Below are 14,064 nucleotides of genomic sequence, written 5' to 3' on the forward strand. Positions count from 1 at the left end.
AGTTATTCCTTTCTAGATCTGCCGCATCCCCGGATAAATGTAGTAATATCGCGGGGCCCACAATGCACGACGAATGCCAAAAGCCCGGTTTTGCACCGTTCCCATTCAGTAATGACGGTCGTTCCGCAAATGGTCCGAGTATCCGGCACGTTGTTTCCAGTTGTCTCGCCGAAACGACATATGGAATTTGCAAATAGTATATCAAAAATAAAATATTAATAAAATTGGGGTGCAACACGAGGACTTCCCATGAGGTCACCCATCCTAATACTACTCTCGCCCAAGCACGCTTAATTTCGGAGTTCTGATGGGATACGGTGCATTAGTGCTGGTATGATCGCACCCGTTTTCTTCTTGTTCGCTTTAATCTTTATGCACTCACTATCTTGCTCCCCTCCATTAATTCTTTCAGACTTGAAAAAAGGGTGTATGCAACTTTCCTCCCTTGGTAACCGTGCACAAGCTCCCAGGTGAGCGGAGTTATTCGTTTCTAGATCTGCCGCATCCCCGGATAAATGTAGTAATATCGCGGGGCCCACAATGCACGACGAATGCCAAAAGCCCGGTTTTGCACCGTTCCCATTCAGTAATGACGGTCGTTCCGCAAATGGTCCGAGTATCCGGCACGTTGTTTCCAGTTGTCTCGCCGAAACGACAGATGGAATTTGCAAATAGTATATCAAAAATAAAATATTAATAAAATTGGGGTGCAACACGAGGACTTCCCAGGAGGTCACCCATCCTAGTACTACTCTCGCCCAAGCATGCTTAACTTCGGAGTTCTGATGGGATCCGGTGCATTAGTGCTGGTATGATCGCACCCGTTTGCTTCTTGTTCGCTTTAATCTTTATGCACTAATTATCTTGCTCCCCTCCGTTAATTCTTTCAGACTTGAAAAAACGGTGTATGCAACTTTCCTCCCTTGGTTACCGTGCACAAGCTCCCAGGTGAGCGGAGTTATTCCTTTCTAGATCTGCCGCATCCCCGGATAAATGTAGTAATATCGCGGGGCCCACAATGCACGACGAATGCCAAAAGCCCGGTTTTCCACCGTTCCCATTCAGTAATGACAGTCGTTCCGCAAATGGTCCAAATATCCGGCACGTTGTTTCCTGTTGTCTCGCCGAAACGACATATGGAATTTGCAAATAGTATATCAATAATAAAATATTAATAAAATTGGGGTGCAACACGAGGACTTCCCAGGAGGTCACCCATCATATTACTACTCTCGCCCAAGCACGCTTAACTTCGGAGTTCTGATGGGATCCGGTGCATTAGTGCTGGTATGATCGCACCCGTTTTCTTCTTGTTCGCTTTAATCTTTATGCACTCACTATCTTGCTCCCCTCCATTAATTCTTTCAGATTTGAAAAAACGGTGTATGCAACTTTCCACCCTTGGTAACCGTGCACAAGCTCCCAGGTGAGCGGAGTTATTCCTTTCTAGATCTGCCGCATCCTCGGATAAATGTAGTAATATCACGGGGCCCACAATGCACGACGAATGCCAAAAGCCCAGTTTTGCACCGTTCCCATTCAGTAATGACGGTCGTGCCGCAAATGGTCCGAGTATCTCGCACGTTGTTTCCAGTTGTCTCGCCGAAACAACATATGGAATTTGCAAATAGTATATCAAAAATAAAATATTAATAAAATTGGGGTGCAACACGAGGACTTCCCAGGAGGTCACCCATCCTATTACTACTCTCGCCCAAGCACGCTTAACTTCGGAGTTCTGATGGGATCCGGTGCATTAGTGCTGGTATGATCGCACCCGTTTGCTTCTTGTTCGCTTTAATCTTTATGCACTCACTTTCTTGCTCCCCTCCATTAATTCTTTCAGACTTGAAAAAACGGTGTATGCAACTTTCCTCCCTTGGTAACCGTGCACAAGCTCCCAGGTGAGCGGAGTTATTACTTTCTAGATCTGCCGCATCCCCGGATAAATGTAGTAATATCACGGGGCCCACAATGCACGACGAATGCCAAAAGCCCAGTTTTGCACCGTTCCCATTCAGTAATGATGGTCGTGCCGCAAATGGTCCGAGTATCTCGCACGTTGTTTCCAGTTGTCTCGCCGAAACGACATATGGAATTTGCAAATAGTATATCAAAAATAAAATATTAATAAAATTGGGGTGCAACACGAGGACTTCCCAGGAGGTCACCCATCATATTACTACTCTCGCCCAAGCACGCTTAACTTCGGAGTTCTGATGGGATACGGTGCATTAGTGCTGGTATGATCGCACCCGTTTGCTTCTTGTTCGCTTTAATCTTTATGCACTCACTATCTTGCTCCCCTCCATTAATTCTTTCAGACTTGAAAAAACGGTGTATGCAACTTTCCTCCCTTGGTTACCGTGCACAAGCTCCCAGGTGAGCGGAGTTATTCCTTTCTAGATCTTCCGCATCCCCGGATAAATGTAGTAATATCGCGGGGCCCACAATGCACGACGAATGCCAAAAGCCCGGTTTTGCACCGTTCCCATTCAATAATGACAGTCGTTCCGCAAATGGTCCGAGTATCCAGCACGTTGTTTCCTGTTGTCACGCCGAAACGACATATGGAATTTGCCAATAGTATATCAAAAATAAAATATTAATAAAATTGGGGTGCAACACGAGGACTTCCCAGGAGGTCACCCATCCTAGTACTACTCTCGCCCAAGCACGCTTAACTTCGGAGTTCTGATGGGATCCGGTGCATTAGTGCTGGTATGATCGCAGCCGTTTTCTTCTTGTTCGCTTTAATCTTTATGCACTCACTATCTTGCTCCCCTCCATTAATTTTTTCAGACTTGAAAAAACGGTGTATGCAACTTTCCTCCCTTGGTAACCGTGCACAAGCTCCCAGGTGAGCGGAGTTATTACTTTCTAGATCTGCCGCATCCCCGGATAAATGTAGTAATATCGCGGGGCCCACAATGCACGACGAATGCCAAAAGCCCGCTTTTGCACCGTTCCCATTCAGTAATGACGGTCGTTCCGCAAATGGTCCGAGTATCCGGCAAGTTGTTTCCAGTTGTCTCGCCGAAACGACATATGGAATTTGCAAATAGTATATCAAAAATAAAATATTTATAAAATTGGGGTGCAACACGAGGACTTCCCAGGAGGTCACCCATCCTAGTACTACTCTCGCCCAAGCACGCTTAACTTCGGAGTTCTGATGGGATCCGGTGCATTAGTGCTAGTATGATCGCAACCGTTTTCTTCTTGTTCGCTTTAATCTTTATGCACTCACTATCTTGCTCCCCTCCATTAATTCTTTCAGACTTGAAAAAACGGTGTATGCAACTTTCCTCCCTTGGTAACCGTGCACAAGCTCCCAGGTGAGCGGAGTTATTCCTTTCTAGATCTGCCGCATCCCCGGATAAATGTAGTAATATCGCGGGGCCCACAATGCACGACGAATGCCAAAAGCCCAGTTTTGCACCGTTCCCATTCAGTAATGACGGTCGTTCCGCAAATGGTCCGAGTATCCGGCACGTTGTTTCCAGTTGTCTCGCCGAAACGACATATGGAATTTGCAAATAGTATATCAAAAATAAAATATTAATAAAATTGGGGTGCAACACGAGGACTTCCCAGGAGGTCACCCATCCTAGAACTACTCTCGCCCAAGCACGCTTAACTTCGGAGTTCTGATGGGATCCGGTGCATTAGTGCTGGTATGATCGCACCCGTTTGCTTCTTGTTCGTTTTAATCTTTATGCACTCATTATCTTGCTCCCCTCCGTTAATTTTTTCAGATTTGAAAAAACGGTATATGCAACTTTCCTCCCTTGGTTACCGTGCACAAGCTCCCAGGTGAGCGGAGTTATTCCTTTCTAGATCTGCCGCATCCCCGGATAAATGTAGTAATATCGCGGGGCCCACAATGCACGACGAATGCCAAAAGCCCGGTTTTGCACCGTTCCCATTCAGTAATGACAGTCGTTCCGCAAATGGTCCGAGTATCCGGCACGTTGTTTCCTGTTGTCTCGCCGAAACGACATATGGAATTTGCAAATAGTATATCAAAAATAAAATATTAATAAAATTGGGGTGCAACACTAGGACTTCCCAGGAGGTCACCCATCCTAGTACTACTCTCGCCCAAGCACGCTTAACTTCGGAGTTCTGATGGGATCCGGTGCATTAGTGCTGGTATGATCGCACCTGTTTGCTTCTTGTTCGCTTTAATCTTTATGCACTCATTATCTTGCTCCCCTCCGTTAATTCTTTCAGATTTGAAAAAACGGTGTATGCAACTTTCCTCCCTTGGTAACCGTGAACAAGCTCCCAGGTGAGCGGAGTTATTCCTTTCTAGATCTGCCGCATCCCCGGATAAATGTAGTAATATCGCGGGGCCCACAATGCACGACGAATGCCAAAAGCCCGGTTTTGCACCGTTCCCATTCAGTAATGACGGTCGTTCCGCAAATGGTCCGAGTATCCGGCACGTTGTTTCCAGTTGTCTCGCCGAAACGACATATGGAATTTGCAAATAGTATATCAAAAATAAAATATTAATAAAATTGGGGTGCAACACGAGGACTTCCCAGGAGGTCACCCATCCTAGTACTACTCTCGCCCAAGCACGCTTAACTTCGGAGTTCTGATGGGATCCGGTGCATTAGTGTTGGTATGATCGCACCCGTTTGCTTCTTGTTCGTTTTAATCTTTATGCACTCATTATCTTGCTCCCCTCCGTTAATTCTTTCAGATTTGAAAAAACGGTATATGCAACTTTCCTCCCTTGGTTACCGTGCACAAGCTCCCAGGTGAGCGGAGTTATTCCTTTCTAGATCTGCCGCATCCCCGGATAAATGTAGTAATATCGCGGGGCCCACAATGCACGACGAATGCCAAAAGCCCGGTTTTGCACCGTTCCCATTCAGTAATGACGGTCGTTCCGCAAATGGTCCGAGTATCCGGCACGTTGTTTCCAGTTGTCTCGCCGAAACGACATATGGAATTTGCAAATAGTATATCAAAAATAAAATATTAATAAAATTGGGGTGCAACACGAGGACTTCCCAGGAGGTCACCCATCCTAATACTACTCTCGCCCAAGCACGCTTAATTTCGGAGTTCTGATGGGATCCGGTGCATTAGTGCTGGTATGATCGCACCCGTTTGCTTCTTGTTCGTTTTAATCTTTATGCACTCATTATCTTGCTCCCCTCCGTTAATTTTTTCAGATTTGAAAAAACGGTATATGCAACTTTCCTCCCTTGGTTACCGTGCACAAGCTCCCAGGTGAGCGGAGTTATTCCTTTCTAGATCTGCCGCATCCCCGGATAAATGTAGTAATATCGCGGGGCCCACAATGCACGACGAATGCCAAAAGCCCGGTTTTGCACCGTTCCCATTCAGTAATGACAGTCGTTCCGCAAATGGTCCGAGTATCCGGCACGTTGTTTCCTGTTGTCTCGCCGAAACGACATATGGAATTTGCAAATAGTATATCAAAAATAAAATATTAATAAAATTGGGGTGCAACACTAGGACTTCCCAGGAGGTCACCCATCCTAGTACTACTCTCGCCCAAGCACGCTTAACTTCGGAGTTCTGATGGGATCCGGTGCATTAGTGCTGGTATGATCGCACCTGTTTGCTTCTTGTTCGCTTTAATCTTTATGCACTCATTATCTTGCTCCCCTCCGTTAATTCTTTCAGATTTGAAAAAACGGTGTATGCAACTTTCCTCCCTTGGTAACCGTGAACAAGCTCCCAGGTGAGCGGAGTTATTCCTTTCTAGATCTGCCGCATCCCCGGATAAATGTAGTAATATCGCGGGGCCCACAATGCACGACGAATGCCAAAAGCCCGGTTTTGCACCGTTCCCATTCAGTAATGACGGTCGTTCCGCAAATGGTCCGAGTATCCGGCACGTTGTTTCCAGTTGTCTCGCCGAAACGACATATGGAATTTGCAAATAGTATATCAAAAATAAAATATTAATAAAATTGGGGTGCAACACGAGGACTTCCCAGGAGGTCACCCATCCTAGTACTACTCTCGCCCAAGCACGCTTAACTTCGGAGTTCTGATGGGATCCGGTGCATTAGTGTTGGTATGATCGCACCCGTTTGCTTCTTGTTCGTTTTAATCTTTATGCACTCATTATCTTGCTCCCCTCCGTTAATTCTTTCAGATTTGAAAAAACGGTATATGCAACTTTCCTCCCTTGGTTACCGTGCACAAGCTCCCAGGTGAGCGGAGTTATTCCTTTCTAGATCTGCCGCATCCCCGGATAAATGTAGTAATATCGCGGGGCCCACAATGCACGACGAATGCCAAAAGCCCGGTTTTGCACCGTTCCCATTCAGTAATGACGGTCGTTCCGCAAATGGTCCGAGTATCCGGCACGTTGTTTCCAGTTGTCTCGCCGAAACGACATATGGAATTTGCAAATAGTATATCAAAAATAAAATATTAATAAAATTGGGGTGCAACACGAGGACTTCCCAGGAGGTCACCCATCCTAATACTACTCTCGCCCAAGCACGCTTAATTTCGGAGTTCTGATGGGATACGGTGCATTAGTGCTGGTATGATCGCACCCATTTTCTACTTGTTCGCTTTAATCTTTATGCACTCACTATCTTGCTCCCCTCCATTAATTCTTTCAGACTTGAAAAAACGGTGTATGCAACTTTCCTCCCTTGGTAACCGTGCACAAGCTCCCAGGTGAGCGGAGTTATTCGTTTCTAGATCTGCCGCATCCCCGGATAAATGTAGTAATATCGCGGGGCCCACAATGCACGACGAATGCCAAAAGCCCGGTTTTGCACCGTTCCCATTCAGTAATGACGGTCGTTCCGCAAATGGTCCGAGTATCCGGCACGTTGTTTCCAGTTGTCTCGCCGAAACGACAGATGGAATTTGCAAATAGTATATCAAAAATAAAATATTAATAAAATTGGGGTGCAACACGAGGACTTCCCAGGAGGTCACCCATCCTAATACTACTCTCGCCCAAGCACGCTTAACTTCGGAGTTCTGATGGGATACGATGCATTAGTGCTGGTATGATAGCACCCGTTTGCTTCTTGTTCGCTTTAATCTTTATGCACTCATTATCTTGCTCCCCTCCGTTAATTCTTTCAGATTTGAAAAAACGGTGTATACAACTTTCCTCCCTTGGTTACCGTGCACAAGCTCCCAGGTGAGCGGAGTTATTCCTTTCTAGATCTGCCGCATCCCCGGATAAATGTAGTAATATCGCGGGGCCCACAATGCACGACGAATGCCAAAAGCCCGGTTTTGCACCGTTCCCATTCAGTAATGACGGTCGTTCCGCAAATGGTCCGAGTATTCGGCACGTTGTTTCCAGTTGTCTCGCCGAAACGACATATGGAATTTGCAAATAGTATATCAAAAATAAAATATTAATAAAATTGGGGTGCAACACGAGGACTTCCCAGGAGGTCACCCATCCTTGTACTACTCTCGCCCAAGCACGCTTAATTTCGGAGTTCTGATGGGATCCGGTGCATTAGTGCTGGTATGATCGCACCCGTTTTCTTCTTGTTCGCTTTAATCTTTATGCACTCACTATCTTGCTCCCCTCCATTAATTCTTTCAGACTTGAAAAAACGGTGTATGCAACTTTCCTCCCTTGGTAACCGTGCACAAGCTCCCAGGTGAGCTGAGTTATTCCTTTCTAGATCTGCCGCATCCCCGGATAAATGTAGTAATATCGCGGGGCCCACAATGCACGACGAATGCCAAAAGCCCGGTTTTGCACCGTTCCCATTCAGTAATGACGGTCGTTCCGCAAATGGTCCGAGTATCCGGCACGTTGTTTCCAGTTGTCTCGCCGAAACGACATATGGAATTTGCAAATAGTATATCAAAAATAAAATATTAATAAAATTGAGGTGCAACACGAGGACTTCCCAGGAGGTCACCCATCCTAATACTACTCTCGCCCAAGCACGCTTAATTTCGGAGTTCTGATGGGATCCGGTGCATTAGTGCTGGTATGATCGCACCCGTTTTCCTCTTGTTCGCTTTAATCTTTATACACTCACTATCTTGCTCCCCTCCATTAATTCTTTCAGACTTGAAAAAACGGTGTATGCAACTTTCCTCCCTTGGTAACCGTGCACAAGCTCCCAGGTGAGCGGAGTTATTCCTTTCTAGATCTGCCGCATCCCCGGATAAATGTAGTAATATCGCGGGGCCCACAATGCACGACGAATGCCAAAAGCCCGGTTTTGCACCGTTCCCATTCAGTAATGACGGTCGTTCCGCAAATGGTCCGAGTATCCGGCACGTTGTTTCCAGTTGTCTCGCCGAAACGACATATGGAATTTGCAAATAGTATATCAAAAATAAAATATTAATAAAATTGGGGTGCAACACGAGGACTTCCCAGGAGGTCACCCATCCTAGTACTACTCTCGCCCAAGCACGCTTAACTTCGGAGTTCTGATGGGATCCGGTGCATTAGTGCTGGTATGATCGCACCCGTTTGCTTCTTGTTCGTTTTAATCTTTATGCACTCATTATATTGCTCCCCTCCGTTAATTCTTTCAGATTTGAAAAAACGGTGTATGCAACTTTCCTCCCTTGGTAACCGTGCACAAGCTCCCAGGTGAGCGGAGTTATTCCTTTCTAGATCTGCCGCATCCCCGGATAAATGTAGTAATATCGCGGGGCCCACAATGCACGACGAATGCCAAAAGCCCGGTTTTGCACCGTTCCCATTCAGTAATGACGGTCGTTCCGCAAATGGTCCGAGTATCCGGCACGTTGTTTCCAGTTGTCTCGCCGAAACGACATATGGAATTTGCAAATAGTATATCAAAAATAAAATATTAATAAAATTGGGGTGCAACACGAGGACTTCCCAGGAGGTCACCCATCCTAGTACTACTCTCGCCCAAGCACGCTTAACTTCGGAGTTCTGATGGGATCCGGTGCATTAGTGCTGGTATGATCGCACCCATTTGCTTCTTGTTCGCTTTAATCTTTATGCACTCATTATCTTGCTCCCCTCCGTTAATTCATTCAGATTTGAAAAAACGGTGTATGCAACTTTCCTCCCTTGGTAACCGTGCACAAGCTCCCAGGTGAGCGGAGTTATTCCTTTCTAGATCTGCCGCATCCCCGGATAAATGTAGTAATATCGCGGGGCCCACAATGCACGACGAATGCCAAAAGCCCGGTTTTGCACCGTTCCCATTCAGTAATGACGGTCGTTCCGCAAATGGTCCGAGTATCCGGCACGTTGTTTCCAGTTGTCTCGCCGAAACGACATATGGAATTTGCAAATAGTATATCAAAAATAAAATATTAATAAAATTGGGGTGCAACACGAGGACTTCCCAGGAGGTCACCCATCCTAGAACTACTCTCGCCCAAGCACGCTTAACTTCGGAGTTCTGATGGGATCCGGTGCATTAGTGCTGGTATGATCGCACCCGTTTGCTTCTTGTTCGTTTTAATCTTTATGCACTCATTATCTTGCTCCCCTCCGTTAATTCTTTCAGATTTGAAAAAACGGTATATGCAACTTTCCTCCCTTGGTTACCGTGCACAAGCTCCCAGGTGAGCGGAGTTATTCCTTTCTAGATCTGCCGCATCCCCGGATAAATGTAGTAATATCGCGGGGCCCACAATGCACGACGAATGCCAAAAGCCCGGTTTTGCACCGTTCCCATTCAGTAATGACAGTCGTTCCGCAAATGGTCCGAGTATCCGGCACGTTGTTTCCTGTTGTCTCGCCGAAACGACATATGGAATTTGCAAATAGTATATCAAAAATAAAATATTAATAAAATTGGGGTGCAACACGAGGACTTCCCAGGAGGTCACCCATCCTAGTACTACTCTCGCCCAAGCACGCTTAACTTCGGAGTTCTGATGGGATCCGGTGCATTAGTGCTGGTATGATCGCACCCGTTTTCTTCTTGTTCGCTTTAATCTTTATGCACTCACTATCTTGCTCCCCTCCATTAATTCTTTCAGACTTGAAAAAACGGTGTATGCAACTTTCCTCCCTTGGTAACCGTGCACAAGCTCCCAGGTGAGCGGAGTTATTCCTTTCTAGATCTGCCGCATCCCCGGATAAATGTAGTAATATCGCGGGGCCCACAATGCACGACGAATGCCAAAAGCCCGGTTTTGCACCGTTCCCATTCAGTAATGACGGTCGTTCCGCAAATGGTCCGAGTATCCGGCACGTTGTTTCCAGTTGTCTCGCCGAAACGACATATGGAATTTGCAAATAGTATATCAAAAATAAAATATTAATAAAATTGGGGTGCAACACGAGGACTTCCCAGGAGGTCACCCATCCTAGAACTACTCTCGCCCAAGCACGCTTAACTTCGGAGTTCTGATGGGATCCGGTGCATTAGTGCTGGTATGATCGCACCCGTTTGCTTCTTGTTCGTTTTAATCTTTATGCACTCATTATCTTGCTCCCCTCCGTTAATTTTTTCAGATTTGAAAAAACGGTATATGCAACTTTCCTCCCTTGGTTACCGTGCACAAGCTCCCAGGTGAGCGGAGTTATTCCTTTCTAGATCTGCCGCATCCCCGGATAAATGTAGTAATATCGCGGGGCCCACAATGCACGACGAATGCCAAAAGCCCGGTTTTGCACCGTTCCCATTCAGTAATGACAGTCGTTCCGCAAATGGTCCGAGTATCCGGCACGTTGTTTCCTGTTGTCTCGCCGAAACGACATATGGAATTTGCAAATAGTATATCAAAAATAAAATATTAATAAAATTGGGGTGCAACACTAGGACTTCCCAGGAGGTCACCCATCCTAGTACTACTCTCGCCCAAGCACGCTTAACTTCGGAGTTCTGATGGGATCCGGTGCATTAGTGCTGGTATGATCGCACCTGTTTGCTTCTTGTTCGCTTTAATCTTTATGCACTCATTATCTTGCTCCCCTCCGTTAATTCTTTCAGATTTGAAAAAACGGTGTATGCAACTTTCCTCCCTTGGTAACCGTGAACAAGCTCCCAGGTGAGCGGAGTTATTCCTTTCTAGATCTGCCGCATCCCCGGATAAATGTAGTAATATCGCGGGGCCCACAATGCACGACGAATGCCAAAAGCCCGGTTTTGCACCGTTCCCATTCAGTAATGACGGTCGTTCCGCAAATGGTCCGAGTATCCGGCACGTTGTTTCCAGTTGTCTCGCCGAAACGACATATGGAATTTGCAAATAGTATATCAAAAATAAAATATTAATAAAATTGGGGTGCAACACGAGGACTTCCCAGGAGGTCACCCATCCTAGTACTACTCTCGCCCAAGCACGCTTAACTTCGGAGTTCTGATGGGATCCGGTGCATTAGTGTTGGTATGATCGCACCCGTTTGCTTCTTGTTCGTTTTAATCTTTATGCACTCATTATCTTGCTCCCCTCCGTTAATTCTTTCAGATTTGAAAAAACGGTATATGCAACTTTCCTCCCTTGGTTACCGTGCACAAGCTCCCAGGTGAGCGGAGTTATTCCTTTCTAGATCTGCCGCATCCCCGGATAAATGTAGTAATATCGCGGGGCCCACAATGCACGACGAATGCCAAAAGCCCGGTTTTGCACCGTTCCCATTCAGTAATGACGGTCGTTCCGCAAATGGTCCGAGTATCCGGCACGTTGTTTCCAGTTGTCTCGCCGAAACGACATATGGAATTTGCAAATAGTATATCAAAAATAAAATATTAATAAAATTGGGGTGCAACACGAGGACTTCCCAGGAGGTCACCCATCCTAATACTACTCTCGCCCAAGCACGCTTAATTTCGGAGTTCTGATGGGATACGGTGCATTAGTGCTGGTATGATCGCACCCATTTTCTACTTGTTCGCTTTAATCTTTATGCACTCACTATCTTGCTCCCCTCCATTAATTCTTTCAGACTTGAAAAAACGGTGTATGCAACTTTCCTCCCTTGGTAACCGTGCACAAGCTCCCAGGTGAGCGGAGTTATTCGTTTCTAGATCTGCCGCATCCCCGGATAAATGTAGTAATATCGCGGGGCCCACAATGCACGACGAATGCCAAAAGCCCGGTTTTGCACCGTTCCCATTCAGTAATGACGGTCGTTCCGCAAATGGTCCGAGTATCCGGCACGTTGTTTCCAGTTGTCTCGCCGAAACGACAGATGGAATTTGCAAATAGTATATCAAAAATAAAATATTAATAAAATTGGGGTGCAACACGAGGACTTCCCAGGAGGTCACCCATCCTAATACTACTCTCGCCCAAGCACGCTTAACTTCGGAGTTCTGATGGGATACGATGCATTAGTGCTGGTATGATAGCACCCGTTTGCTTCTTGTTCGCTTTAATCTTTATGCACTCATTATCTTGCTCCCCTCCGTTAATTCTTTCAGATTTGAAAAAACGGTGTATACAACTTTCCTCCCTTGGTTACCGTGCACAAGCTCCCAGGTGAGCGGAGTTATTCCTTTCTAGATCTGCCGCATCCCCGGATAAATGTAGTAATATCGCGGGGCCCACAATGCACGACGAATGCCAAAAGCCCGGTTTTGCACCGTTCCCATTCAGTAATGACGGTCGTTCCGCAAATGGTCCGAGTATTCGGCACGTTGTTTCCAGTTGTCTCGCCGAAACGACATATGGAATTTGCAAATAGTATATCAAAAATAAAATATTAATAAAATTGGGGTGCAACACGAGGACTTCCCAGGAGGTCACCCATCCTAGTACTACTCTCGCCCAAGCACGCTTAATTTCGGAGTTCTGATGGGATCCGGTGCATTAGTGCTGGTATGATCGCACCCGTTTTCTTCTTGTTCGCTTTAATCTTTATGCACTCACTATCTTGCTCCCCTCCATTAATTCTTTCAGACTTGAAAAAACGGTGTATGCAACTTTCCTCCCTTGGTAACCGTGCACAAGCTCCCAGGTGAGCTGAGTTATTCCTTTCTAGATCTGCCGCATCCCCGGATAAATGTAGTAATATCGCGGGGCCCACAATGCACGACGAATGCCAAAAGCCCGGTTTTGCACCGTTCCCATTCAGTAATGACGGTCGTTCCGCAAATGGTCCGAGTATCCGGCACGTTGTTTCCAGTTGTCTCGCCGAAACGACATATGGAATTTGCAAATAGTATATCAAAAATAAAATATTAATAAAATTGAGGTGCAACACGAGGACTTCCCAGGAGGTCACCCATCCTAATACTACTCTCGCCCAAGCACGCTTAATTTCGGAGTTCTGATGGGATCCGGTGCATTAGTGCTGGTATGATCGCACCCGTTTTCCTCTTGTTCGCTTTAATCTTTATACACTCACTATCTTGCTCCCCTCCATTAATTCTTTCAGACTTGAAAAAACGGTGTATGCAACTTTCCTCCCTTGGTAACCGTGCACAAGCTCCCAGGTGAGCGGAGTTATTCCTTTCTAGATCTGCCGCATCCCCGGATAAATGTAGTAATATCGCGGGGCCCACAATGCACGACGAATGCCAAAAGCCCGGTTTTGCACCGTTCCCATTCAGTAATGACGGTCGTTCCGCAAATGGTCCGAGTATCCGGCACGTTGTTTCCAGTTGTCTCGCCGAAACGACATATGGAATTTGCAAATAGTATATCAAAAATAAAATATTAATAAAATTGGGGTGCAACACGAGGACTTCCCAGGAGGTCACCCATCCTAGTACTACTCTCGCCCAAGCACGCTTAACTTCGGAGTTCTGATGGGATCCGGTGCATTAGTGCTGGTATGATCGCACCCGTTTGCTTCTTGTTCGTTTTAATCTTTATGCACTCATTATCTTGCTCCCCTCCGTTAATTCTTTCAGATTTGAAAAAACGGTGTATGCAACTTTCCTCCCTTGGTAACCGTGCACAAGCTCCCAGGTGAGCGGAGTTATTCCTTTCTAGATCTGCCGCATCCCCGGATAAATGTAGTAATATCGCGGGGCCCACAATGCACGACGAATGCCAAAAGCCCGGTTTTGCACCGTTCCCATTCAGTAATGACGGTCGTTCCGCAAATGGTCCGAGTATCCGGCACGTTGTTTCCAGTTGTCTCGCCGAAACGACATATGGAATTTGCAAATAGTATAT

General features: G+C 46.2%; 27 non-coding genes and 2 pseudogenes across 27 annotated transcripts; all 29 read right to left on the reverse strand.

Moving 5' to 3' along the window:
* Nucleotides 1-226: 226 nt before the first annotated feature.
* LOC148859814 (5S ribosomal RNA) lies at nt 227-345 on the reverse strand. The gene has a single exon (XR_016098125.1). It is a non-coding gene; the product is annotated as a 5S ribosomal RNA (ribosomal RNA).
* A 359-nt stretch (nt 346-704) lies between these two features.
* Nucleotides 705-823, reverse strand: LOC148859815 (5S ribosomal RNA). Its single transcript, XR_016096108.1, has one exon. It is a non-coding gene; the product is annotated as a 5S ribosomal RNA (ribosomal RNA).
* Nucleotides 824-1,182: 359 nt separating this feature from the next.
* On the reverse strand, nt 1,183-1,301 carry LOC148859816 (5S ribosomal RNA). Its single transcript, XR_016096431.1, has one exon. It is a non-coding gene; the product is annotated as a 5S ribosomal RNA (ribosomal RNA).
* A 359-nt stretch (nt 1,302-1,660) lies between these two features.
* Nucleotides 1,661-1,779, reverse strand: LOC148859817 (5S ribosomal RNA). The gene has a single exon (XR_016096397.1). It is a non-coding gene; the product is annotated as a 5S ribosomal RNA (ribosomal RNA).
* Nucleotides 1,780-2,138: 359 nt separating this feature from the next.
* Nucleotides 2,139-2,257, reverse strand: LOC148859818 (5S ribosomal RNA). The gene has a single exon (XR_016097719.1). It is a non-coding gene; the product is annotated as a 5S ribosomal RNA (ribosomal RNA).
* A 359-nt stretch (nt 2,258-2,616) lies between these two features.
* Nucleotides 2,617-2,735, reverse strand: LOC148859819 (5S ribosomal RNA). The gene has a single exon (XR_016096223.1). It is a non-coding gene; the product is annotated as a 5S ribosomal RNA (ribosomal RNA).
* A 359-nt stretch (nt 2,736-3,094) lies between these two features.
* LOC148859820 (5S ribosomal RNA) lies at nt 3,095-3,213 on the reverse strand. Its single transcript, XR_016096572.1, has one exon. It is a non-coding gene; the product is annotated as a 5S ribosomal RNA (ribosomal RNA).
* A 359-nt stretch (nt 3,214-3,572) lies between these two features.
* On the reverse strand, nt 3,573-3,691 carry LOC148859821 (5S ribosomal RNA). Its single transcript, XR_016096263.1, has one exon. It is a non-coding gene; the product is annotated as a 5S ribosomal RNA (ribosomal RNA).
* Nucleotides 3,692-4,050: 359 nt separating this feature from the next.
* LOC148859822 (5S ribosomal RNA) lies at nt 4,051-4,169 on the reverse strand. Its single transcript, XR_016096791.1, has one exon. It is a non-coding gene; the product is annotated as a 5S ribosomal RNA (ribosomal RNA).
* Nucleotides 4,170-4,528: 359 nt separating this feature from the next.
* LOC148859823 (5S ribosomal RNA) lies at nt 4,529-4,647 on the reverse strand. The gene has a single exon (XR_016096151.1). It is a non-coding gene; the product is annotated as a 5S ribosomal RNA (ribosomal RNA).
* Nucleotides 4,648-5,006: 359 nt separating this feature from the next.
* On the reverse strand, nt 5,007-5,125 carry LOC148859824 (5S ribosomal RNA). The gene has a single exon (XR_016096897.1). It is a non-coding gene; the product is annotated as a 5S ribosomal RNA (ribosomal RNA).
* A 359-nt stretch (nt 5,126-5,484) lies between these two features.
* LOC148859825 (5S ribosomal RNA) lies at nt 5,485-5,603 on the reverse strand. Its single transcript, XR_016096792.1, has one exon. It is a non-coding gene; the product is annotated as a 5S ribosomal RNA (ribosomal RNA).
* A 359-nt stretch (nt 5,604-5,962) lies between these two features.
* On the reverse strand, nt 5,963-6,081 carry LOC148859826 (5S ribosomal RNA). The gene has a single exon (XR_016096152.1). It is a non-coding gene; the product is annotated as a 5S ribosomal RNA (ribosomal RNA).
* A 359-nt stretch (nt 6,082-6,440) lies between these two features.
* LOC148859827 (5S ribosomal RNA) lies at nt 6,441-6,559 on the reverse strand. The gene has a single exon (XR_016098106.1). It is a non-coding gene; the product is annotated as a 5S ribosomal RNA (ribosomal RNA).
* A 359-nt stretch (nt 6,560-6,918) lies between these two features.
* On the reverse strand, nt 6,919-7,037 carry LOC148859828 (5S ribosomal RNA; annotated as a pseudogene).
* Nucleotides 7,038-7,396: 359 nt separating this feature from the next.
* On the reverse strand, nt 7,397-7,515 carry LOC148859829 (5S ribosomal RNA). Its single transcript, XR_016097103.1, has one exon. It is a non-coding gene; the product is annotated as a 5S ribosomal RNA (ribosomal RNA).
* Nucleotides 7,516-7,874: 359 nt separating this feature from the next.
* LOC148859830 (5S ribosomal RNA) lies at nt 7,875-7,993 on the reverse strand. Its single transcript, XR_016097300.1, has one exon. It is a non-coding gene; the product is annotated as a 5S ribosomal RNA (ribosomal RNA).
* Nucleotides 7,994-8,352: 359 nt separating this feature from the next.
* LOC148859831 (5S ribosomal RNA) lies at nt 8,353-8,471 on the reverse strand. The gene has a single exon (XR_016095390.1). It is a non-coding gene; the product is annotated as a 5S ribosomal RNA (ribosomal RNA).
* Nucleotides 8,472-8,830: 359 nt separating this feature from the next.
* Nucleotides 8,831-8,949, reverse strand: LOC148859832 (5S ribosomal RNA). Its single transcript, XR_016095391.1, has one exon. It is a non-coding gene; the product is annotated as a 5S ribosomal RNA (ribosomal RNA).
* A 359-nt stretch (nt 8,950-9,308) lies between these two features.
* On the reverse strand, nt 9,309-9,427 carry LOC148859833 (5S ribosomal RNA). The gene has a single exon (XR_016096264.1). It is a non-coding gene; the product is annotated as a 5S ribosomal RNA (ribosomal RNA).
* A 359-nt stretch (nt 9,428-9,786) lies between these two features.
* On the reverse strand, nt 9,787-9,905 carry LOC148859834 (5S ribosomal RNA). Its single transcript, XR_016095392.1, has one exon. It is a non-coding gene; the product is annotated as a 5S ribosomal RNA (ribosomal RNA).
* A 359-nt stretch (nt 9,906-10,264) lies between these two features.
* LOC148859835 (5S ribosomal RNA) lies at nt 10,265-10,383 on the reverse strand. The gene has a single exon (XR_016096265.1). It is a non-coding gene; the product is annotated as a 5S ribosomal RNA (ribosomal RNA).
* A 359-nt stretch (nt 10,384-10,742) lies between these two features.
* On the reverse strand, nt 10,743-10,861 carry LOC148859836 (5S ribosomal RNA). Its single transcript, XR_016096794.1, has one exon. It is a non-coding gene; the product is annotated as a 5S ribosomal RNA (ribosomal RNA).
* Nucleotides 10,862-11,220: 359 nt separating this feature from the next.
* Nucleotides 11,221-11,339, reverse strand: LOC148859837 (5S ribosomal RNA). Its single transcript, XR_016096153.1, has one exon. It is a non-coding gene; the product is annotated as a 5S ribosomal RNA (ribosomal RNA).
* A 359-nt stretch (nt 11,340-11,698) lies between these two features.
* LOC148859838 (5S ribosomal RNA) lies at nt 11,699-11,817 on the reverse strand. Its single transcript, XR_016098107.1, has one exon. It is a non-coding gene; the product is annotated as a 5S ribosomal RNA (ribosomal RNA).
* A 359-nt stretch (nt 11,818-12,176) lies between these two features.
* LOC148859839 (5S ribosomal RNA) lies at nt 12,177-12,295 on the reverse strand (annotated as a pseudogene).
* A 359-nt stretch (nt 12,296-12,654) lies between these two features.
* On the reverse strand, nt 12,655-12,773 carry LOC148859840 (5S ribosomal RNA). Its single transcript, XR_016096380.1, has one exon. It is a non-coding gene; the product is annotated as a 5S ribosomal RNA (ribosomal RNA).
* Nucleotides 12,774-13,132: 359 nt separating this feature from the next.
* Nucleotides 13,133-13,251, reverse strand: LOC148859841 (5S ribosomal RNA). Its single transcript, XR_016097303.1, has one exon. It is a non-coding gene; the product is annotated as a 5S ribosomal RNA (ribosomal RNA).
* A 359-nt stretch (nt 13,252-13,610) lies between these two features.
* LOC148859842 (5S ribosomal RNA) lies at nt 13,611-13,729 on the reverse strand. The gene has a single exon (XR_016095393.1). It is a non-coding gene; the product is annotated as a 5S ribosomal RNA (ribosomal RNA).
* Between the last annotated feature and the right edge of the window lie 335 nt (nt 13,730-14,064).

The sequence above is a fragment of the Nelumbo lutea genome, chromosome 4 (genome assembly GCF_056320005.1).
Source record: "Nelumbo lutea isolate HS-2025 chromosome 4, American lotus-T2T, whole genome shotgun sequence".
NCBI classification, from domain to species: domain Eukaryota; kingdom Viridiplantae; phylum Streptophyta; class Magnoliopsida; order Proteales; family Nelumbonaceae; genus Nelumbo; species Nelumbo lutea.